This window comes from Nicotiana tomentosiformis, chromosome 11 (genome assembly GCF_000390325.3).
Source record: "Nicotiana tomentosiformis chromosome 11, ASM39032v3, whole genome shotgun sequence".
Lineage (NCBI taxonomy): Eukaryota > Viridiplantae > Streptophyta > Magnoliopsida > Solanales > Solanaceae > Nicotiana > Nicotiana tomentosiformis.
In genome coordinates this window covers 107,695,573-107,722,473 of record NC_090822.1, presented here as the reverse complement: position 1 = coordinate 107,722,473, position 26,901 = coordinate 107,695,573, and positions in this window count along the sequence as shown.

Here is a 26,901-nt window from a genome sequence, read left to right as displayed (position 1 = left end):
GTATTATTCTCACCCTTCGGGTTCACCATCGTGTCACTTGGTAGTGCCCCCCTTGGGACGAGTGTTTAAAGCTTGCGTATTTGCCCCAATTGAACTTCCAAATTACGAATTGAATTGTTGTGAGAGGCTAGTTGAGCATCGGAGTCGGCATTCTTCTCCATCATTTGTTTAAACATGTTCTCAATTCGCCCTATCTCATTATTGGAAGAGCTAGGACCATAGGAAGGGTAAGGAGGCAGGTTGCTTGGTTGTTGATACATCGGGGGCCTTTGAAAATCCGACCCCCGGTTATCTTGATTATTGTTTCATCCCCCTTGGTTGTTGTCTCCCCAATATCCTTGACTATTGCCACCCCAATTGCTTTGGTTGTTTTGACCATTCCAATTACCTTGGTTGTTTTGATTGTTCCAATTCCCTTGATTACCTTGAGATCTCCATTGTTGATGGTTCGGGCCTTGAGAGTTATTTCTTTGCCCTTGGAAGTTATTCACATATAGTATTTCCTCCTCTTGTTCATTGTAAGATTCATCTTGGTCAAACCCACTATCTTCTTGCACATATTGTTCCGCATGGTTTTGCGCTTGTTGACCCTTTTGCCTTTGCTTGTTCACCATCATATTTACTTATTCCATTGAATTTACTTGCTTAGGGCCTTAAACTTGTTAAAGTTGAGCTTTGGCTAACTGATTCATTGTGGTGGTCAACTCGGCAATTGCTTGCCCATGATCATGTAATTCTTTATGTAGGTGAATCACATTTGGATCACCTTGAGGAACATTTGCTCTACTTTTACATGCCGATGAAGTATCTGCCATTTCATCTAAGATCTCACAAGCTTCGGCATATGGTATTGTCATGAAATTTCCACCGGCAAGTTGGCTGACCACGCATTGATTGGTAGTATTGATCCCCCTATAGAAAGTTTGTTGAATCATAGCCTCAGTCATGTCATTGTTCGGGCACTCTTTCATCATAGTTCGGTACCTCTTCCATATCTCATGCAAAGGCTCATTGGGTTCTTGTTTGAATGCTAGAATCTCGTCTCTAAGAGTAGCCATATGCCCGGGACAAAAGAACTTGGCAATGAATTTCTCCGCCAATTCATCCCATGTATGGATGGAATGGTGTGGCAACCTTTTAAACCAATCCAAGGCTTTCCCCCGTAGTGAAAAAGGAAATAGCCTCAACCTTAAAGCATCCTCAGAGACGTTTGTCTATTTACTCCCCTATCAAGTGTCCACAAATCCTTTCAAGCGATTGTACGCATTTTGATTCAGAGCCCCAGTGAAGAATTCCCGTTGCTCTAGCAATGTGATCATAACATTTATGATTTGAAAGTTTCCCGCCCTAATGCGGGTCGGGACTATGGAACATGCATACCCTTCATTCGGCAACACCCGGTGTGGAGCCGCTCTTGGTGGAGGTAGGGGTGGAACGGGAACGTTGTCTTGAGGTGGTCGACCTCGTCTATTTGCTTGAGGTTCATGATGAACCTCTTCAACTTGGTCATCTTCCATGTCCACATCCCCCAAAGTCATGTTTTCGAGAGGATCATTGTTGTTGAGAGCCATTGTTTCACCAAAACGATTAGTTACACAGAAGGAAATGAAGACAATTCAAAACACAAAATCAAAGATATAGCTAAATCCGTTTTTATGCTCCGCGGCAACGGCGCCAAAAATTGATCTCGCCCAAATCACACCTCAGTTTAGGGTTATGAAGCGGTCGATTGCAATAATAATACCCAATTATGAGTTAGAATCGAATCCACAGGGAGCGTAGATGGGATTAGGTATATATTTAGACTAAGCACGTAAAATGTCTAAGATGCACTTCCACAAACTGTGTTTTGATTCTACTTCTTAATTATGCTACAGTTTGCAAATGTAAAGCTAGAGAATAATATTTTTGGTGTTGTTTTTCAAGTATGTAAAAGATCTAGGGTTGTGACTTCCACCTACGTGTTTGCCTAACGAGTTGGGGGCTTTAGGGCAGGTTTGGTAGGTCAGGGTGTAATATAACAATCAACACGCAATTACCCAGTCAATACCTCTCGGTAATAGAGTGATTTTGCCCAATTTGGCTTTCTCAAGTCCAAATGGGTAATTCACAAAACAGTTGATAAATGCTCAAGTCGGATTTTACTATCTCTAGATTCAACCCTTTAATTGGGACTATCAATTTCTTGAGTTCACCTCAATTTCTTGTTAGCCAATTTTTTCTAGACTCAATCTCTCTTTCTCAAGTAGAGACTAAGTCAAATAGGCTTGAATCAATATTTGCAACAATTAATTTTACAATTAAATTAGGGCTGGCAAGTAGGCCAGTTCCGGGCCTAAACGGGCCAAGTGGGCCGGTCCAAACGGTCCCGGCCCCGGTCCCGGGCCGGTCCCAAATTAAACGGGCCAAACGGGCCCCGGCCAAAACAGGCTTTTTGTATGGACCGGCCGGGATCGGGACCGTTTGGTCCCGGGCTAAACGGGCTAAGTGGGCTAAGCGGGCCCAACATATATTTTTTAAAAAAAAAATTAAATAGATATTAGAGACAAAAGGATGTTAAAAAAAATATTTAAGGCAATGCTTTGTAAATTTTATTATAGAATTGTGACCTAAATTTTATTTAACATCCTAAATTTTAATATTCAATATTTAATATCGAATATATATAGTATATAAGATGTATATATAGTATATAAGATGTATATATAGTATATCGATATAAGATGTGTGTATATATATATATAAGCTATATTCTATAAGCTATATATACATCTTATATACTATATATAAGATGTATATATAGTATAGCATATATATTAAATGTATATATATATATATATATATAAGCTATATTCGATAAGCTATATATACATCTTATATATATACACATCTTATATACTATATATAAGATGTATATATAGTATAGTATATATATATATATTAGTCTAAATATATATATATATATATATATATATATATATATATAAGCTATATTCGATAAGCTATATATACATCTTATATACTATATATAAGATGTATATATAGTATAGTATAGTATAATATAGTATAGTATATATATTAAATGTATAATATATATATAAGCTATATTCGATAAGCTATATATACATCTTATATACTACATATAAGATGTATATATAGTATAGTATAGTATAGTATAGTATATATATATATATATATATATATATATATATATATATATATATATATATATATATATAAGATGTATTATTTTAACAGGATCAAGTGGCGGGCTGTAATCCGCGCGGCCTTCTCAACTAAGCTAAAACAGAAATCACCGTTTGACCGGGAACTGGAATTGTTTCATACCTCTGCTGACATTTATATGACCCCTGAGGTTTCCACCAGTTAAAGATTTCTATTTTAACACGTTTGAGAATTCTTAATCTAACTAATTCAGTACCCTTATATTTAAAGACTGGCGGTAATCCGCATAATCAGTAAGGATATAAGAATTGAAATATACTTGAGTTTTTTATATAGTTTAATGACTGTATGGAAGGTTAAAACCCTTTACTCAAGCAAGGGGCTTGTCCTAATATAATACATACTTTTATTGAGCCCATGTGTCTAGCAGTTCTAACCGTGAAAGAAGATACCCTTTTCAACTCCTTTAATCGGGCTAAGGTTCACGGCTGGCTAGACGAAGCCACTAAGGCAAAGCCAATAAAAGTAGTGCTATATTAGACTGTACCAACCATCTCGAAACCAAGTCAAAATACTATATATAAAACTCATTTATATTTTAATAGATGCCGTCGCTTTCATAGTTTATATAGGAGAGAAGTTAGATATTCAACATAGATATGAAGTCTCTTAGTCGGACATCGTCACGGCCAGAGAGGAGAGACTAGAAGAAAAACTAACTAAGAAAGAAATATGTACCTTTTGGCCAAGATGCAAGGCCCTGAAGATGAAAAACTGAAAACTTTATTTACTTTGTTCTTCTGTTACAAACTTCAAACTAAACTTCAAACTCTAATTACACTTGAAGAGAGAGAGAGAGAGAGAGAGAGAGAGAGAGAGAGAATTCTAGAGAGAGAGGGTCTTGACTCCTTCTCTTCTTCTGAACGAATGAAACGTATAAATAGAAAAGAAAAGAATCTATGAACAGTAAAAGTGAGTCCCGTGGGTCCCTGTTACAGTATTTTTACTATACGAAACAGTATTTCTACCGTTGATGAACAGTGTATCTATTGTTGATGAACAATATATCTACTGTTTGAGTGGGGTCCGGCGGCTTCACTGTGCTGTGGATCCGGCGGCTTCACTGTGCTTGTGGGGTCCAGCTGTTTCACGGTGCTGGTCTTTTGTCTGATTCTTTCATTTTGCGGAGGAATTCTTCCGCATCTTTTAAGTCTTCTTCAGATAACATCCTTTCTGCTTCAATGGGCTGAGAATCTTTAGCGATATTATCGTTGCTGGTTTCACTTTGCATTGAAGTATCTGATTTTTCATACTGATTTATTGAACGAAACAGATTTCTCTTTACTTCTTCCAAGTAATCATTAATCATTTCTTCTTTATCTCCCTCTTGAAAGGAGATCTTCCTAGCAATATGTTGTACTGAGTTGTCATCAACCTTCTCTTTTTGAGGGTTGCTCGAATATTCTTGGATTTTTGTTTTGATGGAATCCAAGAGTTCTTGACCTTGTGTCGATCATTATTATAGTAAAGCACTTTATCAAATGCTTGGATATAATCCCAATAGGTAAAACTCATTCGAGACTTGTTAAGGCTTATCTGCCTTTCTTTCATCGTGGATATACCCCAATATTCAACAGATATAATCTGTTTTATTATAATCTTCGAGAAATTATAAATGTTCTCGTCTGTGCTATAACCATAAAAGTACTGAAAACTGATGAGTATAGTTTTATAATAAGCACGGGTTTTGTATGACTCACCCGGATAATACAATTCATTTATTAAATACCTTTGGAATATCTTCCATGGCTCTTCTTTTCTCTGAATATCAAAATTTTCTAAAAGAAATATCATTTCTTTTTTGGATACTTTCTCATATGACTTGATATCATCATTGTCATTTTTTGTAATGGAAGCAAAAGTATCACTTTGCTTGGCAAAAGTATCTTTTTTGCTTTTGAGCAGTCAAATATGCCTGCAAGTGTGCGTATAACGGACTATCTTCTGGAATATCTTCTAGATGGACGGATGGTCCAATCGATGATTCATCTCTGAGAGATATCCTCTCATTGGTTAAACTTCTTCTTCCCATTTGTATAACTGGGGAGTTTGATGTGGATCCGTATAACGATCCTGGAGGTGGATGATCTTCCTCTGGACTGTGGGGATGATCTTTCCCAACCTCTACCTCTTCCCCTACCCCATGGGGGTTCCATCCTGTAAATATTCACGAGATAAGAAATCTAGCAAAGAATTATCAATTCCCTTCTTGTATTGTATTTCAAAATCAAAAGGGACAGAGCCTGCCATCTTGCAAATATCATTTTTGAGGCATCATGTTTAAAATCTTTGTTAAACATATATTTAACAGACTGTGCGTCAGTTTTTATCAAAAACTTTTGATTATACAAATCATCTTGAAATTTTAAAACACACTTAACTATGGTTAACATTTCATGTGCCACAATAGCGTATTTTCTCTGGGCTTCAGACCATTTACCAGAGTAAAATCTAATCAGATATTCTTACTTATTATTGGGATTTATCTGTTTTAAAATCCCTCCGTAACCAATATTAGATGCATCAGTCTCAATAATCTTTTGCCATGCAGGATTAGCAAGAGTTAAGCAAGGTAAAGATTTAACACGTTGCTTGATATTTTTAACTAAATTAGTATGACTATCAGTCCAAGAGTTTTAATAATCCTTTTTTAGCCTATCATATAAGGGGGCTAAATCTCGCGACAAATCTTTATAAAAAGGCGATATATAATTTAAACTTCCCAAAAATCTTTGTAATTGAGTTTTATCAGTGATAATATCGGAAAATTTTGAAGCAAAATCTATCGATCTTTGAATAGAAGTAATTTTTCCTTGACAAATATAATGTCCTAAAAATCGAATATTAGTTTGGAATAAACTCATTTATTGTTTTGAGATAACCAAACCATTTTGTATAACAATTCTTTTAAAAATATCTAGATGCTTAATATGCATTTCAAATATTTTGGAGAATACCAAAATGTCATCAATATAAACAATAATAAAATCTAGATAGGGGGTGAATATATCATTCATAATTTTTTGGAATTCAGAAGGGGCATTTTTTTAATCCAAAAGGCATAACATTCCATTCATATTGCCCAAATGGAACATTAAAAGTAGTTCTATAAGTGTGCTTTTTAAATATTTGAATCTGCCAATATCCAGATTTTAAATCGAACTTTAAAAATATATTGGCGTCATATAATCTAGACAATAAATCTATTTTGTTGGGAATTGGATATCTAACCCACTTCAAATATTTATTCAAAGGTTTGTAATTAATAACCAATCTAGGAATACCACGTTCCTTTTCAGCTGCGTTATTAACATAAAAAGTTGTGCAAGATCAAGGAGATTTTGAGGGTTTTATCAAATTCTTTTGTAATAAGTTATCAATCTCTTTTTTGCAGAATTCTACCAGTTCGGCGTTTATCTGACAAGGTCGAGATTTAGTAGGAATATCATCCTCAGAGAAATTATTATCATAAGGCAGAGTGACAATATGCTTTTTTCTATTCCAAAAAGCACTGGGATGCTCGGCACAAATATCAATAGCTATATTCTCGGAGATCAATTTGATCTTTTTCTGTACTTTAGTAGAATTTAAAGTATCAAATATATTCATACTAAACAATTCTAACTGTAAAGAATCAATATGTTTCTGCTTCATATCAATCAAAGCATTAATATCTTTAGTTACTGGATCTGTAACGAAAGTATAACTTATCTTATTTTCCCTATAAGTAGCTGTAAATCCTTTTGAGTCTATGCTGGTAAAAGGATAAATAGTATTAATAAAAGGTGTTCCAAGTATAATTGGAGGGTATAACTGATTTTTAACCAAGAAAAAGAAGTGAGGAATACAGACTTTATTCTGACATATAGCCGTATTAGGCAATTTATACTTTATATCTAAAGCATGTTCTGATGCAGATTTAACCATATGCGTAGTTTTTTGAAAATATTTAGAAGGTACTAAACCTTCTTGAATGCAGCTAACATCAGCTCCACTATCAATCATGGCAATATTTGTAATAGAAAAACTATTATTAATAAGAATAGTACATTTGATATACCATTTATGGGCAGTAACAATTTGCATCATTCTTAAAAACATATCATGTTTAGGATCAAAACTAATAGGTTTTTCTTCAATATCATTTTCAGAAATACCTTTATTTTTGTCATTGGATTTCTCAGCTAGAGAATTAATTTTCTCAATCTGAGTAATTCTATGATCACAAATCATTTGATTCTGTTTAAGAGATTTGATCTCTCTTTTCAAATTTTCAACTTAAATCTTTAAATCATCAAAAGAAGAATCTTTTATTAAAACTGTATTTTTAGAAATAAGACGGTTATTAACCTTAGATAAAGAATAAGGTGCAAAGTATTCAAATTCATTTTTTTATTTTTCAAAAGGTTTTGAAGAACTAGAACTTGAACTTGCAGCCAAATTAATAATTTTTTCACGAAGCTTTTCATCAGTAACTTCTTTTAAAAGTTCTATTATATTGTCAGATGTAATAGTTTTCATATTTAAATCTTGAAACTGTGATTGTAATTTATAAAATTCATCATCACAGGTGCATGTATCACCCTTGCATATTGTACAAGTATTATCAGCAATTTTATCATTATCAGATAAATCAAGCAAATCAACTTCAGTTTCAGATTCCGACTCAGAATAATAATAATCAGATTCTGACCCAGAAGTGTATAACAAACCATAAACCTTATCACGTAACTCATCGTCTAGTTCTAAGGTTTTCAGCTTTTGAAGCTTATAGTTTGGTGCTATATGGCCAAACTTTCCACATTTGTAACACTTAATATCAGCAAGATCACGCTTAGACCTATTTTTAGTAAATCTAGTGGACTTGCGATGGGCTTTCTTGGCTTCTCGTTCTTCTTTGGATCTATATCTAGATCTCTTTCTCCTATAAGGACTGTCTTGGTTGGGGTATCTATGATACTTATGTTTCTTCTTCTTATGAGTAGAAGTCTCTGGTAAACCAAACTGGGTGCAAAAGTTTCCTAATTGTGACTTTTTCTTAAGCTTATCCATCTTAAGCTGTCTAGACAATCTTAACTCATTGCACAGGTTTAACCCTTCCTGTGTGCAAATTTTTATTAACATACCATAGGTATAATCTTTATACGGAATTTCACCAAAGGTACCTCTTAGAGTCTTTCTAACTCTTTCAGCAAATAAGGAGGGAAGGCCATCTATAAACTTAGCTTTCCAATGTTCAAACTTATTTTTTGGTAGTTCCATCACTCTACTCATAAAAGTGTCCCTATACCATCTAAACTCGCTTAGGGTCCTACATCTAAGGCCATTAAGCATAGTACGGACAGTCTCATTCTGATTGGTAAATCTACCATTGAAGTGTTCTAATATGGTAAGAATAAGAGTGTAAATATCATCTTCTCTATTTGCTACTAGAGCCATGCCTAAGTTATCAACTCCTTCGTCAGTGGCTATTGCATTAATAACCATTGCCTTTTCATCAGTACTCAAATAATTATCCCACCAGCCACGAAGTTGGCCAGTAAAACCTGCAACAATCATTTTGCAAATAATTCTATCTGTATTTTTCACACTCTTACAGATAGTTGCATACATAAGTATTCTATGCACAAGAATAGTTAACTGTCTATCAGTCAGTCCATCAAGATTCCACTCATAAATTTCGGAACCACTATATGACGTATTAGTCTGATTCTAATCACGTTCCTCTATTAAGACATCTTGAGGAGTAGGACGATTATAATAATAAGTTTGCATTCTGGGTTTATCAGCATATCTGCTGTCAGCAAACTTACTATTCTTTTTGGGATAACCTCTGAGTTTATTAAACTCTGACCAAATCTCATTTTTGTAATCAAAAGTAGTATCTATTTTATCAACAAAATCATTTGATAAATCAATGGGTTTGATATTTAAACCAGATAACTTTTTATCAAGAAGTTCTTCTAAATCATTAAAAGATTTGAATTTAAAATCCTGAATCTCAGGGGGTCTTTGAACATGAGTAGGAACAATTTGAGCTTCTGATTTGCTTCCTGAAATAGATGCCATATCAGTTACTTTCTTGATAGTACTCATTTCTTTTATCAAAACTGTCAAATCAATAAATTTTTTATCAAGAGAACTGATATGTTCACCCAAAACTTTAACGTATAAACTCAAATAATTATTTTGAGAAATTAATTTATTAATTTCTACGATGCTAACTGCAGCAACATCTTCATCAATAAATTTTTGAAATGCAGTAAAAGTAATACCCGTATTATTAGGTAAGATAAAATGTGCTTGAAGAGGGTAGATGGCTTTAGTAATATTGCCACTCCCGTCTTTATAAGATCTTTGTAAAATATTTATATAAAGAGGTAAATAAGTGGTTATAAACCAAGGAACAAAATACATAATTTGATTATGTAAAGCACAAGTTTCATAAAATTCTTGAGAAATATTATTTAAATCTTCTTTACTATAAGTATCAAAAAAACAAGTTTTAAACTGGTTTCATTTATCGCTGAAAAATTCTTTTTGAATATAACCTCTAGCTTGTGACCCTAGACTAAAATCAATTTGGTGTGGGATCATTAAGTATCATTGGGGTTAAAATCTATTTCGGATGCAGAAGGAATATCATTATCAGAAATATTATCACTATCCTGAACAATATTTGTCAGGGGGTTAATCTTAACCCTTTCAACTGGCTTATCACCCACTTTAGTAGAAATTGTGTGTAAAGATGCAGCACAATTTCTAGCTGGTCCATAGACTGGTTCAACGGGAGAAATGTGTTGAATATCAGGCAACAGTCTACGATTGGTAAATGAATGTCTATTATAAATAGAACTAATAGCAGGCAAAAATCTATTATTAGAAAATGACTGCCTATTATAAGTGGAACTATTATCATCAAACTGAATGCAAATCTTACCATCCGGATTTTGAGTAATATGGGAATATTTAGTATTACTAACAGCATCAGTAATCTGACTAGGGGATATAACTGAATTCAAAGTCCAAGTAGTTGGAAAATTAATTTCTTCCCACTTAATAGGTCTCCTCGTGGTGACCTTAGACTTTGTAAAATTGGTTTCTACTAGAATAGTCTGATCAGATGTATCATATAATTTACATCTAGGGTTTAACGTGGATAGCAATTTAAAATAAATTCTATACGATAAACATATAAGTTTAGAACCGGGCGCATAATTATAACCATGCGTTTTCACATTTAATGTCAATGCATCAAGTATATTAATATCAGATAGAGATAATTGGAGATTGGGTTGAGTATTAAAATATACTGGACCGTAGGCCACAGTAGATTCAATAGAACCCATTAGAGACTGTCTGAAATTCAGATTTCTAGCATCTCTAAGAGCAGCTAAAAACGTCTCTGGTAACCCTTTAGGGGTTAATGGCTTAAAAGCAATTTGAACCATACCAATATGCAGATAATTATACTGATTTTTATAAATATCTACATCATGTTTGTTTAACAAACGAATAGTCTGTTCAGACGAATTTAAAGCTAAAGATTGCTCTGTTGTTTTAACAAGTTGTTTAGAAGAAAATTTATCAAACCATCCATAATCATAGATTGTTCTAATAGGGACTTTAGGAATCGTCCATTTGTTTAACAAATCAAGGTTTTGAGGTATATCTACCTCTTCCAATCTAGTATTTTTCATACTAGTTTCTCCTAAATCCATATTTCAGAAACATATCTATGTCGAATATTTCATATCTATCTCATATATACCATGAAAGTACCTAGGATAAGTTATATTCGATAAGCTATATATACATCTTATATACTATATATAAAATATATATATAGTATAGTATAGTATATATATAAAAGTTATATTCGATAAGCTATATATATAGCTTATATACTATATATAAGATGTATATATAGTATAGTATAGTATATATATTAGTCTAAAGATAAAAGGATGTTAAAAATAATATCTAAGTCTAAAGACAAAAATATTGTAAAGAGATATGCCTTGTAATTTTATTATAGCATTAAAAAATATGGCAATATCTTTCTTAGTCTTCATCCCCCTATGAAATGAGCACAACAAGGTGCTAATACCACCATTGAGAAGAAAAAGAAACTAATCAAGATGTGCCAAAATATAAGTTACATAATACATACTAATTTTTATTCATACAAGTTACATGGTATCTCTTACAAATTTCATAAATCTATCAAGGTCCGGAGGAATTTCCGTTGGTGGTGGCGGAAAAGTTGCTTGGTCATCGCCACTTCCGGGCGAAGCAACATCCTCCGCAAGTTCAGCTAGCATTTCTTCGTAAGTTTCGTCTTCATCTGGTTGTGATTCAGCAAGTTCAAAATTTCTTCTTTTTGACCGGATCTAATCTCTGAAAGGTACTGATTTTTCCAAACTCTCCCTCATAGACGCTCTATAATCACCGAGTTGAAGTCTTGCTTGACTGAAAGCGCTCTCTGATGCCACTATTGAAGCTTGAATAGTTAAAATATCTCGGGCCATCCTTGAAAGAACCGGAAAGTATTTTTCTTTATCCTTCCACCATTCCAAAAGATTAAAGGAACCGACGGATTTACTTCCTCAATTCCCTGCGATAAATAAACTTCAAGCTCATTTAATTGTGAAAAATCACTACTACTAGAACCTTGAGAACCCCTAAACCCCGCCCAAGCACTAAGTGCTCTTACTTCCGCAGTTCTTTTAGATGATTGAGAATCAGAAGAAGAATGAGTTGGAACATTTGGTCTAGCATGATTTAATGCAACTTGATAAGTATTAAAAATAGTTTGAGCATTTATTCTAATTGAGGCTATTGTTTCCGGAAGTTAAGACAATTCCTCATCTTTAAGTGCTAAACCATTATAAACAGTTTCATACCAAAAATAAGGACCTCCTAATTTTATACAAGGATTTAACAAAGCAGAAACACCATAAATAGGGGGAATAGGGAAAAAATATTTTTAAAACTTTTTTCTCATAGAATCAATAGCAAGTTTATAAATTTCCCCACCCTCTGAAAAATGAGCAAACAAATTTACAAGTTCTGCAATATAAACTAAACATTTAGAAATAGTAGGATAATATTGCCCAAAAAATTTATTTGTAGCAATATAAATTTTTTCTAAAAATTCTATAAGTATTTTAATATTAGCCCAATCCCCATTTGTAAGGTGCTCATCATCATCACTTACATGTGCATTAAATGTTGAGTTTATGGGATTTCTATATTCATATACAACAACCAAACTTTCATACATGTAATTCCATCTAGTTAGACAAGGTTTAGGAACCTTTCTTTCTCTTAGGCCAAATTCATCGCATCTTTTAAAATATTCTCTAAGTCTACTTCTACGGTTTGAATAAAAAGCCAGTTAAGAGCTATTTTAACCTTTTCAATTTCAATATTTAAAATTCTCATACCATCACCCACAATTAAATGGTAAATATGACAAATACATCTAACATGAAAAATATCACTAAATGTAGGATTTAGCATAGTGGTAAGCAAGGCTATAGCATTTGTGTTACTAGTAGCATTATCCATTGAAATTGACATTATTTTATCACTAATGCAAAAATATCTACAAATATCTGTAACTGAGCTAGCAATAAACTGCACTGTGTGACGTGAATTAATTATTCTATAAGAAATAATACGCTTTTGCATTATCCAATCCTCATCAATCCAATGACTGGTAACAGTAAGGTAATCACATTCGTTACCACTTCTACCAATATCAGTTGTAATAGCAACACGATAATTTATATGAGTAAATAAATAGCACAAATATTGTTCATATTCATGTTTATATTTATAAATATTACTCTTTACGGTTGTGCGAGGAAAACCTTTATAAGTAGGATTAAAAAAATTTCTAATATAATGCACAAAGTTAGGATCAGAAGGAAAATTATAGGGTAAACACATAACAGTTATCATTTTTGCCAATTCTTCCCGATCTTTTTTTGGATCATAATATAAAATATCATCGGTAACAGTGTTAATTCCCGGTTGAAATTGATTTGAACCGATACTAGGGTCAACCTGACTAGGAGTAGGTAGACTTTTCCCCTCGGCCAAAGTTTTCAGACGAAGATATCTCACTTTATCTTGAGGGTGTTTCATTATGTGTCTAGCCAAAGTCTCCTCCCCCCCTCCCCCGCGATCCAAAATATTTAAAAACTAACTCCGTGCCACAAGTAGCCTTATTTTCTGCAATTAGTTGAGTAAAAAATGGCCAAACGGGAGATGTTTCCGTCCGTTTGCTAGGTTGTCTAGAAAAAGTAGGGGTAGTAACAGGAGTATCAAATGGGGCATCATTTGGATTAGCAGGGTTACCACTAGTTGGGTTAACATCAGGAGCAGGACTAGTTGGTGTATCATCATCCGGTTGAGTTTCATCAAAATCTATTTCCTCATCATCATTTTCATCAATAGTTGGATTAGAATAAAGAGCATTCACTAATTCATGGTCTAATTGTTCACCAGATCTAATATTATGGCAAAATTGACTTTCAGTAAATTGTAATAAACTATTATCGCTATCAAGAATAGTAGGTGTAGGACGTATATGGAGTTTGGTTCGGGGAGCCTGGGGCAGTGGGGGAGGAACAGATTGAGCACTACATTCGTCACTCTTGGATTTTCCCTTATTTTTACCAAAAAGTTTTTTTAAGGAAGCCATCTTAAATAATAAAGTAATAGAAAATAAATAAAACAAACAAAATTATAATATTAAAACTTAAGAGTTGGAACGAGTTTACCGAATTGACGAACAACTTGTTGGAAATTGATTATCGTTGAATACTTCAATTCACCAACTTCACAATTATTTCACAAATTGTAACAATAAAGTAAGCAATAGTGGCAGTTATAAAAGTAAATTAGAGAGAGATTGCGATAGATTGATGATTTTGTAAGAAAAAATGAAAGAATAATGGGGTATTTATAATTGAAAATAGGAAAAAAGTATAATTATAAAAAGTTTGGGATTAAAACAAAGTTGGGGGGTTAAATGGCTATTTTATAAATAGCCAACGACTATATTTTTATTTATTTTTTAAAAATAAAATAATAAAAAAATAGCCGTTGGGACCGTTTGGCCCGCTAAGGGACCGGGCCGGTCCAGGGCCCTGGCGGACTAAACGATCCCGGGCCTGACGGGTCCAAATCATAGGACCGGACCACGAAACCGGCCCAGGCCCGCTAAAACCGGGCCAAACGGTCCTGGCCCGTTTAGCCCGTTTGGCCCGCGGTCCCGGGCCTGGACCGGCCCACTTGCCACCCTTAAATTAAAGTAAGAACTAGGCTAAATATTACACACTCAACCATAAACAAGCCCTAAATCAAACACCCATTAGGTACCCACACTAGGGTTGGGTCACAACCCTAGCTAGAAATTTAGCTACTCATAGATGCAAATGAAGAAATTAAAGAAGAATAAAAGATTAAAATCATATTCAATGATAAAGAAATAAAAATTCAATGTAAAATAGACAAACTAACATAAAATTTTCCTAAAGCAATAAATAAAAACGGCTCCCAAATTTCATATGTTCAAACTTAACCTAATTTTGTCAAAAAAGACTATTTATATATAGCTGAAATTTTCGAATAAAATTACCGTTTTGGAGGATTTGCGGCCACACAATTCTGTGTGCGGTCCGCACTTTGATGTAGAGCTTGACAGGAGGGACTTCTGCGGCCGTACAATTCTGAATTGCGGCCGCACTTCTTCAAATTATGCGGACCGCACATTTCTGAGTGCGGTTGCACTCTTGAGTTCTGCGGCCGCACAATAATAGTGCGGTCCGCACTTCTTGATGGACTTAAAATTGGGACTCTCTGATCTTCCTCTTCTGCGGTCGCACAATTATTGTGCGGACCACACTTTTCAAAGAAGCTCTGACAGAAATCCCTTCATGATCTGCGGGCGCAGACAAAATTCTGCGGTCCACACTTTACCCTTTTTGCTTGGTTTTAGTCCTTGTCCAAAAATACTCCTTCTTAAGTTGAACTTCATCGCTTTGGCTCATTTTCCAATACTCCTGCAAAAAATCATATTTTATCATTTTTCGAGAATACCTTTAAGCATTTTTGAGCTAAAACGAAAGTAAAAAGGGCGCAAATAAGTAGTCAAAATCTCCACTTATCAAGCTACACCTTGCATTTTTCTTGGCTATCCTTTTGCCAAGAAAGGGTACAAGTTATACAATTTATCTACTAAGAAATGTTTCATATCTAGGGATGTCATATTTCATGAGCATTATTTTTCTTTTTCCCTGTACAAAAATGTGCATGTCCCTTCTTCCTTCCCTTACCCTGTTTCTCATGTCCCTGATCCTCATGTCATTGATTATGATTCTTCTACTTCTGTTGTGTCTCTTGAACCTTCTCCTTCCTCTTCTATTTCTCCTTCTTCCCCATCTCCCTCTCCTCCTTCTCCTTCCCCTTCTTTTCCTCTTTCAGATTCTTCCTCTAATGCTGGTTCTCCTACTCCACCCATTATTTAGTCTCCTAGAAGATCTTCTAGAGATCATCATCCTCCTACTTATTTTCAAGACTACTTATGTAGTTTTTCTTCCACCTCTTCCTATTCTAATACAGTCCTTCAGCATGCTGAATTTGAACCTGGTACATATTCTCAAGCAGCCTTCATCCCAGCTTGGCAGAATGCCATGCAACAGGAGTTTGAGGCTTTAGATGCCAATCGCACTTGGGATATTGTTGAATTACCCAAAGGCAAGAAACTTATTGGTTGTAAATGGGTTTATAAGGTGAAATACAAAGATAATGGTAGTGTATAAAGGTATAAAGGTAGGCTTGTGATAAGGGGATATACACAGGTAGCACATATTAATTTTCATGAGACATTTTCTCCTGCTGTCAAATTGTCCACAGTTAAGTGTCTCATAGTAGTGGCTGTCAAAACAATGTGGCCTCTATTTTAGCTAGATGTAAATAATGCTTTTCTCCATGATGATTTGGATGAAGAGGTTTACATGAAGATTCCTTCCAGTCTTTCTATTTCTGCCCCTTCTCCTCCTTCTGCACCTTTAGTATGCAAGTTGAAGAAGTTTCTTTATGGTCTCTGACAAGCTTCTAAGCAATGGTATGCTAAGTTGTCATGTGCTTTATGTACTAGGGGTTTCACGCACTCTGTTAATGATTACTCTCTGTTTGTGAAAGTTTCTCCCGGTTCTTTGATTGTGTTGGCCGTGTATGTTGATGACATTATATTGACTGGGGATGATCCTAATGTTATTCTTGATTTGAAGTTGTTTTTAAATGACCAGTTCAAGATTAAAGATTTGGGTGCTTTGAATTATTTTTTGGGCATTGAGGTCTCCTCTTACTCTTCTGGTTTGTTGCTGAATCAAAAAAATTTTATTTCTCACCTTTTGTTTGAGTATCGTTGTTCAGATATTTCCTCTGTTGTATATCCCTTGGAGCTTAATAACAAGTTGTCTACTGATTTTGGTGATGTGTTGCCTCAGCCTGAGACATACAGGAGCCTAGTTGATAAATTTCTCTTCCTTACGCACACTAGGCCATATATCTGTTTTGTCGTTCAACACCTAAGTCAATTTTTAAAATGTCCTCGAGTTCCTCACATGTCTGATGATTTATACATTCTGAGATATCTAAAGGGTACTTTGGATGTTGGGTTATTTTTCTCCAACTCTTCTAATCTTACAGTGACTGTCTATAGTGATAGTGATTGGGGTGCTTGTGTTGATACCAAAAAGTCTGTGACTGGATTTTGCATTCTTCTAGGGGATAGTTTGATTGGATGAAAATCTAAAAAGCAGCCTATCATTTCCTTGTCTTCCGTCGAAGCTGAATATAGGGCAATTAGTAAGGTTGTTGCAGAGTTGACTTGGATAGTTCATCTTTTATCTGACTTGCATGTTTCTGTCTCACTTCCAATTTCAGTCTTTTGTGATAATCAGGTGGCTATCTACATTGCTAAGAACCCGGCTTTTCATGAGCGCACCAAGCACATTGAGGTGGATTGCCACTTCATTCGCACCAAATTGGTTGAGGGGCTCATTCACTTGGCTCATGTTTCTACTTCCAAGCAACTAGCAGATATTCTGACTAAGCCTCTGACTGGGCAGAGTCACCTTCATCTTCTTTCCAAGTTGCAGGTGCTTTCCCCCTCCAACTTGCGGGGTATTGAACTCGGAGACTATTTGGCTTCTGGGTCTCGGCAGAAATAGGCCCAAGTTTGTATAAGTTTATTTGTATAGTTTTTATTACTAGTTGAGTCCACTTTATTATTCCGGGTTTTGGCCCAATTTTTATATAACTTATTTTGTACACACTTGAACACTTATGTCGTTATGAGATAATGAAAGAGTCGGGAAGCTTCTTCTTTTCCTTTGTGTTCTCTTCAGAAACCCTAGTCAATTCTTTTTGACGATTTCATGATTTCCCAAGCTTTTCAGTATACAAGTTTGATCGCTCGTATGGGATATGGAAGATGGTAACTTCTTTTATATGATACTTTCCATATCAATTCTTCTGCAAAAGATTAGTACATAAGAATGTAAAAGATGCAATTCAAATTGCTTTACAGACTGCCTGTGTGCTTTAGAGCTTAGACTAAGTTGAATGTATAGTTTTTCTCCTTTGCTCTTACTTCATCTTTAGCTAACAAATTCTTAACTAATATTCTTTTCATTTTCGCTTATTAGCTTTGCTGTTATGGCAAATGAATGGTATAGTGGAAATCTTGCTTTATTCTACACACGGTGAAAATGCTACTCTTCGCAAGTGAGTTGGAAGCTAACAAAGCGTCTATCTAACATTTTGTAAGAATAGATTTATTATGCATTTATTTTTAAAACTTTTCAGTTTTTATATTTCTTATTTCTTTGTCTAATTTCTGTTTTCTTCTAACGCTCATTACTCTTATGTTCCCTTCAAATGAGTGACATAAATACGTCTCTCTCCAACACTCTAATTTCTTTTCTCCTGTCGCGATCCAATTTTATCTATAGGTTGTGATGACGCCCAACGCTATAGCTAGGCAAGCCAACTAGTAATTTAAACTCATATTCAATTCTTTTAAAAATTAACCGAGTAATTTAAACTCTTCTTACTTGCAAGGATTAAAACAATATGAAAAGATCTAGTAAATTAAAATAACCAAGAAAATAATTAAATCAAAATATTCTACTAGTGTGTGTGCCAAGACCTGGTGTCACAAGTGTATGAGTATCTAGTAGATTATACAAAAATTATAAATATTGTCTGGAATGAAATAGACAGAATAAAAATTCAGGAAGAGGCACTAGTTGCTGCAGAACGGCTCAGAAAGCAGCTCACCACTACGCCTCCGGATAACGCGGGTGCACGCCGATAGGTCCAACGATAGCAACTGTCTCAGGTCCTGCACAAAAAGTGCAGCAAGTGTAGCATGAGTACGTAAACAACGTATACCCAGTAAATATCAAGCCTAATCTCGAAGAGGTAGAGACGAGATGACCGACTTTGACACCCACTATGGGTCAATAATAATAATTGAAATAAAACTAGAATATCTAAATCAACATGATTCACAGAGTTAACAATAATTTTATTTAACCAGTAGAAATAATTAAATCCCTTCAAATGCAACAATTTCCAATCTATTAATTAAATTCATAAACTGCAATTAAAAATATCAAGGCATCGAGTAATTATTATTATTATTATTAGGCACGATTTCTGTCGAGGTCGTATGATCCGATCCAAAGTGTCGTGTACACTGCCGAGGGACGTGCGGCGCGATCCATAGATGCATCTATACTGCCGAGGCGTTAGACCCGCTACACAAGAAAGGGGAACATTTTCTTATGTATCTCCGGAAGAAGAGTATATTTATTAGAGGTTAATTCGAGAGGATAAATAAATTCTTTTAACAATTAAATTAATTCAAACAGAAAATTAAGTATATATGAGATTTCCATCTTACTATATTTCCCTAACAATTCACAATATATTTCAAATAATTTAATTGAGTAACGAATATAATTTATAAACGTAATTCATGATTTGAGTCCTAAACTACCCGGACTTTAGCATAAATAGTCGCTACGTACGGACTCTCGTCACCTCGTGCGTACGTAGCCCCCACATTTAGCAACAATTATTAATTTAAATCACCTATGGGTAAATTCCCCCTCACAAGATTAGACAAGAGACTTACCTTGTCTCAAAATCCGCTTTTCGGTTAAAATGTCGCATAAAAACCCCAATTCGGTGCCGAAAAATTCGAAACTATCCAAAAATTATATAAAATAATTAATACATGTTCAATAATTTAAAATTCATCTATTAAATAAATTACTCTATCCAAAATGGTAAGATTCCTAAAATTCACCCCTGGCCCACGTGTCCGGATTCCAGAAATTTTCGGATGAAAACGTTACCCATAATCTCAAGAACTCAAATATATAATTTTTATCCAATTCCATAACCATTTTTATGGTTAAAATCTCATTTTTATAAAAATCTAGGTTTTTCATCTAAACCTTTAATTTCTAAGATTTATCGGTTATAATCTACCCATAATCTATGTATTTAACTCAAAGTGTATAGAATTAACTTACCTTCCAATTGCTAGTTGAAATCCCCCCTCTCAAAAGCTCTGAAATCGCCCGAAAATTGAGAAAAAATGGGCTCAAAATGTGTGAGCCCCGATTTTTAACCATTCTGCCAAGCAGTGGTTTCACACCTGCTGATGGTGTACCGCACCTACGGAAAAGCCTCGCCAGTGTGAGTTTCACTCGACCTGCCTAGTTTCGCATCTGCGCATTCGCAGGTGCGTAAAAATTCTGCAATTGAGGTCAGTTGCCTGCCCTCCCCTTTGCGCTTCTGCGAGCCAAAGTCGCATCTGCGATGGTCGCACCTGCGGCTATCCAAGCGCAGGTGCGAACGTACCAGAAGCAGAAGGTTTCAACTCTTCTTCAAAATTTTAAAATTGGTCAGAGCCTCGTCCGGTTAACACTCGGGGCCCCCGGGGCCCCGCCCGAGCATACCAACAGGTTTGAAACATAAAACGGACTTACTCGAACTCTCGGAACATATAAAACAACATCAAATCTAAGAATCATACCCCAAACCAAATTGATTCAACTTAAAAATTTCAAATTCTTCAAACTTACTCCGAACGCGCCAAAATACATTTATACTACTCGGAATGACACCAAATTCACGCACATGCAAGTCTTAAATCACTATACGGAGCTATTCCCAGACTCAAATTCCAAACGGACCTCGATTACTCCGAAACCTATTCCAAACTAAATTTCAAGAATTTTAAACCTTCAAATAGTTGATTTTCACTATTAAGCGTTAAAACGCCCTCGAATTATCCAAAATTCGATTCGAACATACGCCCAAGTCCGAAATCATCATACGAACCTATTGGAACCGTCAAATCCCGATTCCGGGGTCGTTTTCTCAAAATGTTGACCGAAGTCAAACTTGGCCTTTTAAAGCCAAACTATGGAACCAAATGTTCTGATTTCAACCCGATCACTTTCAAATTCCGAACCAACTATCCCCGCAAGTCATAAATTATTAAAAGCACATCCGGGAAGTTTTATTTAGAGAAACGGAATTTTAAAAGTCAAAATAACCGGTTGGGTCATTACATCTCCAAATTCTCATTTTTTTTAAATTTCGATTCATAATAAATCTTACATAGATCAGAAAAAGAATGGTAATGATCTTGCTGAAAAGTAACTGAAAAGACATTAATCTAGGCACGGATAGTCAAAGTGTAGCTTTTTTTTTTTTTTAAAAAAAAAAAAAGTTTAGCTTTGAAATGAGAAATGTTAGAAGCAAGAAGTCACTTTTGTAACATTTTCTGCGGCCATTTTTGTTCCTACTCTTATCCGTTTGGCATAAAGTAGATACATTGTTCTACTTTGATTGTTCTATCTTGTGATTATAGATTTATATGTGTTTCTTTCACATAGTAAAGTGTGAATAATATCTTATTCGTTATTAGTAGCTCTATTTGTAAATTTATTAATGTTTTTTAAGACTTTATAAATTCAATGATATTCTTAAGACCGCGCGAAGCGCGATTAAATTTACTAGTGATGGTAATAATTACAATGTGTTCTTAGTTCCTACTTCCTACCTCTGAAAAATTACTAGCTTGTGTTACAAAAGCCCCAATTTTCCTTAATTATATAGGAAAAGTTTTAGCAACATAAATACCTTTTGCAGGAAAAGGAACCAGTGGATAAATCATGTTCGACTAATTTTAATATGGCTTGGTTTTCGTTACACATTGTGGTATACTCCTCGCAAGAGTGGGCTGTTCTAGTGGGGAGCACCCTCCACTTTCAACCAAGAGATTGTGAGTTCGATTCACCTCAAGAGCAAGGTAGGGAATTCTTGGAGGGAAGGAGCCGAGAGTCTATCGGAAACAGTATCTCTACCCAGGATAGGGGTAAGGTCCCAAACCCCACTAGTATATTATACTGGATTGTTGTTGTTGTATCGTGGCATACTTCTCTTACCTCAATATCATCTGTCCTGAATGATTACTTGATTCATCGACTTGAGAAAAAGAGAGAACAAACTCAGTGGAAGATGTATAGCTGCCTAGGTACGGTGGGCGCTAAATTGTGGATGCTGAAACATCAAACGATTACGAGAACAAATTAAAGTTCCTATCAACATAAATTGAAAATAAGTCGCGTATGTAACAAAATAATCTAAGAACTTGAGTAGTGAAAATGATTCAAATATAGTAAGGTAAACGGTTAAGATTTTATTGGAAAATCATCACAAGTTTCTTACAGAATCCTTGAGGCTTGTTTCATTCATGCAATAAGAAGATTAAAATTGGAAATGTGTAACGACCCGACTTGTCGTTTTAAAAATTTACGCCTCGATCAGTGACTTAAGATCTCGAGCAGTTTCACAATATGTATTATGACTCACAGGTGTGGTCGAGTTTGATTTTCGAAAGAATTCAGAATTTAATTAAAAGAACAATTCTTATTTAGAAGCTTAAATGGAAAGAGTTGACCAGGGAGTTGACTTTTGAGCAAACGACCCCATAATGGAATTTTTATGATGTCAATAGTTTCGTATGGTGATTTTTGACTTAGAAGCGTGTCCGAAATTTTTTTGGGAAGTCCGTAGGACAATTCGACGCATTTTGGCGAAAGTTGAAAAATAGAAAATTTTGAAAAAGAAATCCTACCGAAGGATGAATTTTTGATAACGAGGTCGGATTTCGATTCCGGAAATGAAAATAGCTCCATTAAGTCAATTATGACCTGTGTGCAAAATTTGAAGTCATTCCGGATTGATTTAATACGTTTCGGCGCAAAATATAGAAGTTGGAAGATTTGAAAACTCAAAATTTGATTTGACGCGTGATTCATAATTTCGGCGTTGTTTGATATGGTTTGAAGCCTCGACTAAGTTCGTATTGTATTTTGGGACGTGTTGGTATATTTGGTTGAGGTTCCGAGGGTCTCGGGTTAATTTCGGAAGGTTAACGGATCAATTAGGACATGAAGATAAGCTGCTAGAATTTTCTGGGCAGCAACATGAACAGTGATTCGCAGAAGCGTGAATAGTAATCGCAGAAGCGTGAACAGTAACCTCAGGTGCGGAACTGGGCAGAATCATTAAGGACCAAAATTGGTCATTTTGCCATTTTCGTTTTGGATTTTTGAAGCTCGGATTTGGACGATTCTGGAGGGATTTTTCACAAGCTTGGTTAGGGTAAGTGTTCTATATACTAAAGTGTTTATATTTCATGAATCCATGATTATATTCATCATTTAATTCGGATTTAAATGGAAGAAATCAAGAGTTTTGTAAAATCTTCCAAAAACGAAAATTTAAGATTTGGAGGTCGAGTTGTTATTGGAATTCGATAAAATTGGTATGGTTGAACTCGTATCGGAATGGGTGTTCGGATTTCGTAAAAATTATATTGGGTTCCGAGAAACGGGTCCCGCGTTGACTTTTGTTGACTTTTTGGAATAAATTTTTAAGTCGACGTATTATTATCCGGAATTATTTTCGATGAATTTTAATGAAGTTATGCAATTAATTTGGATAGATTTGAGCTATCCGGAGGTCAAGTCAAGCAAGACGGCTATTTTGGAATATCGGCCTAACTTCAAAAAGGTAAGTATCTTGTTTAACCTCGAGTGAGGAATTACCCCTTAGGCATTGAGTCTTATGTGCAATTTGGGTAATTGAAAATCAAGTACGCAAGGTGACAAGTACTACTTGGGTTATATGTGCAAATTACATTGGTTAAAATCCTTAGACATGCCTTATGTATTAAATGAAAAATTATTGCCACTTATTAAATCCTTTAATTATTTTGCCTAAATTCTAGTTTTGTTGGTTTTGTTTCTATATGATGATTTGGTGGTATTTCAACTTTGATTCTTATGTGAAATATTATTTATTGAGTTGTTCACTTCTGTATATATTTGTTAAAATTTTGTGCACATTATGGTCGAGCCATGGGCTCCTTATTATGAAAATTTATGTATTATTGAATTTTATGGCAAATTGTAATATTTGAGCACTTGATGTGCAATCTGTGATAAATTGTAATAATTGAGCACTTGATGTGCAATCTGTGATAAATTATAATAATTGAGCACTTGACGTGCAAATCTGTGATATATTATAATATTTGAGCACTTGAGGTGAAATTTATGAGATGTGATATTGGCACGTTATATTGTTGGGAAGTTTTGTTCGGGTGTTTGCACGAAATTTCTGTCGTGCTATTATTATTATTATTATTACTATTATTATTATTACTATTATTATTATTATTATTATTATTATTATTATTATTATTATTATTATTATTATTATTATTATTATTAATTTATGCACATGCGGCGTGACAAGGCGGACTATATATATATATATATATATATGGGGGTTACGCATGTGGCGACACAAGGTGGGAATATTATTGTGCGTGTGTGGCGAGACAAGACGGGCATTCACTTTATTATTGCACATGTAGCGAGACAAGGTGGGCTATGTCGGAAATTGAATTTTGATGACTTGTGATGGCCCGGGCATTGTTATTGTTGCATATTTACTTTTGGGACTACGAAATGGTATCTCGGGAGTGTCTTTGTTGACATTCTCTGTGGTTGCGCTTGTCTTCGGTTATTTTTATATTTCTCTGATAGGTAAATTGTTGTGTTCTTCTGTGATGTAATATTTGATTTTATTATATTTTTGTATCCCTTGTTGTAATGTATTGACTTTGGCTCTTGTACGAGACTCTGAGGATTTATGGTTCTAATCTTTATTAGTTTTCAAGGTTAAGTTATTTTGAATAAAAGAAATTGTTGTGTGCTTTAGTTCTTATAAGTTTTACATCCAAATCAGCAACTATCGGGTGCTTCATTTTAATTGAAATGTTATTTTCTGCACCCAAATGATTTCTAAATTAAATTCATTTCTTTGTTGATTTTTTTACTTGATTTAAAAATTTTAAACTTACTTTATCGGAAATAAATTGATCGTGTAGATCTTATATGCATTGATAATGATATTTGGCACGTGAATTGTCCGTGCAGTTGTGATATGAAATGAGGGCATGAGGTACCGGAAAAATATGATGATTTAATTATGGGCATGAAGTGTCGCGAAAATATAAAAAATGGGATGAGACCCGTGTTTACGAAAAATATAAAAATGAGTTGAGACCCGTATTTTTTATGATTATGAAATAAGTTAGGAAGGCGTTCGGAGGTTGATACGCGCGGAATGGATTTTCTGAAGTTTTGTTTAGCTTGCTCGGATTTGATTCGGCTTGTTAGAGGTAAGTAATATTTCTAAACTTGGAACTGAGGGTATAAACCCCTAAATTACATGTTATATGATTTGTTTGGGGGTGACGCACATGTTAGGTGACGGGTGTGTACCGTAGAAACTGTGAAGTAATTGATTCCGTGAATTGTATAGTCAAATAATCTTGGTATTGTCCATATACTTTCATGTGTTACAGAAATCGAGCTGAGAATCATATTAAAAATCATGCTGAGGCTATATGCCGATATTATTGAGACCCACAAAGGTCATGTTGCTGTTGAATTATTTGTTTAAATTATAATTTCGTACTCAGTCATATACATTCATTGCATATCATATCTCAGTCTCTTTTGTTATTTATTGATACATCATATCATCATTTTGGGCTGGTTTCATGACATTGTGAGCCCGAGAGACTGAGAGATTGATGATTGAGTGAGGCCGAGGGCCTGATTGTGAGGATATTTATGGGATCAGACTGCACGTTGTAGCAGCCCATATTGGTTTTATATACTTTTTAATTATGTGGATCGAGTTGCACGCCGCAACATGTCTTATAGGTTTTATTATTATATGGATCGGGTTTGCACGATGCAGCAGGCCTTCTAGGCTTTATTGCTATGAGATTAGGTTGTACGCCGCAACAGGCCTAAATGGCTTATTATAGCGCTTGGAATGAAGGAACCCCTCCGTAACCTGCACCCCCACAATGAGCGCAAATGATATTATATTTGGGATGGATTTCCTAGGTCATGGAGTTGTCTTATTCATTTATATTTTGGATGGACTTCCGAGGGCATGGAGTTGCCTTATTTATTTATAATTGTGATAAATTTTCTTAGGCAGGATTAGCCCTATACAATACTGAGTGGCTGAATGTCAGTTGCATTTTATATTGAGGGATGGATCTTCCCTGGGCTGGATCTGCCCCGCACAATAATGAGTGATTGAGTACTTTGAAAGTGTGAATACATGAGTTCTACTGTGTTGCATTGCATTAGACATGCTTACTTGATACGTAGGCATAGAGAAGTATTTTTTTCCCATGCCATATGATAATGAAATTTCTTATCTGTCATTAAAATTTTTGAGAAAAAGCACAAATTTTATACTTACTCATAATTTTAGTGATTTTCGGCAAAGGATTTGAGTTTTACTGTTATACTTGAAAAGAAAATGTTTATTTTCGAAAATTATGAACGAACAGAGCATCATATCTTGAGTTATTACTTGTATTGTTTTATTTATGTTGTTATAAACTATTTCCTAATTGTTGATGATGGACTCTGACTTTTGTCCAAACTCGTTACTACTTTCAACCGAAGATTATGTTTATTACTTATTGAGTACATGGGGGCAGTTGTACTCATACTACACTTCTGCACCTTGCGTGCAGATTTTGGATGTTGATGTTGTTGTGTATGGCCTCTGTTCCGGTCATAACTACCTCTTGATCTTGGTAGCTTTAGATTTAAAAATTTATTCTTGTATTTTCAAACAAAAGATGTATTTTATTTCACACCAACTTTGTAAATTCTGAATCTTAGAAGCTCGTGATTTGTACTACCAGTCCTTGGGGAGTGTATTAGAGTCAGTTAAATATTAATTGAATCGAATTATTATTATTTAGCTTACCTAGCGGGTGAGGTTAGGTGCCATCACGGCTAGTTGGATTTTGGGTTGTGACATGGATAAAGGTGGAGTAAATTTTATGGGTGGTCATTCAACTTTGTGTTTATTATCCAAAAGTCATTTTTCTTTCTTTTGTTACGTAAAAGTCACTCAACTTTATGTTCATTA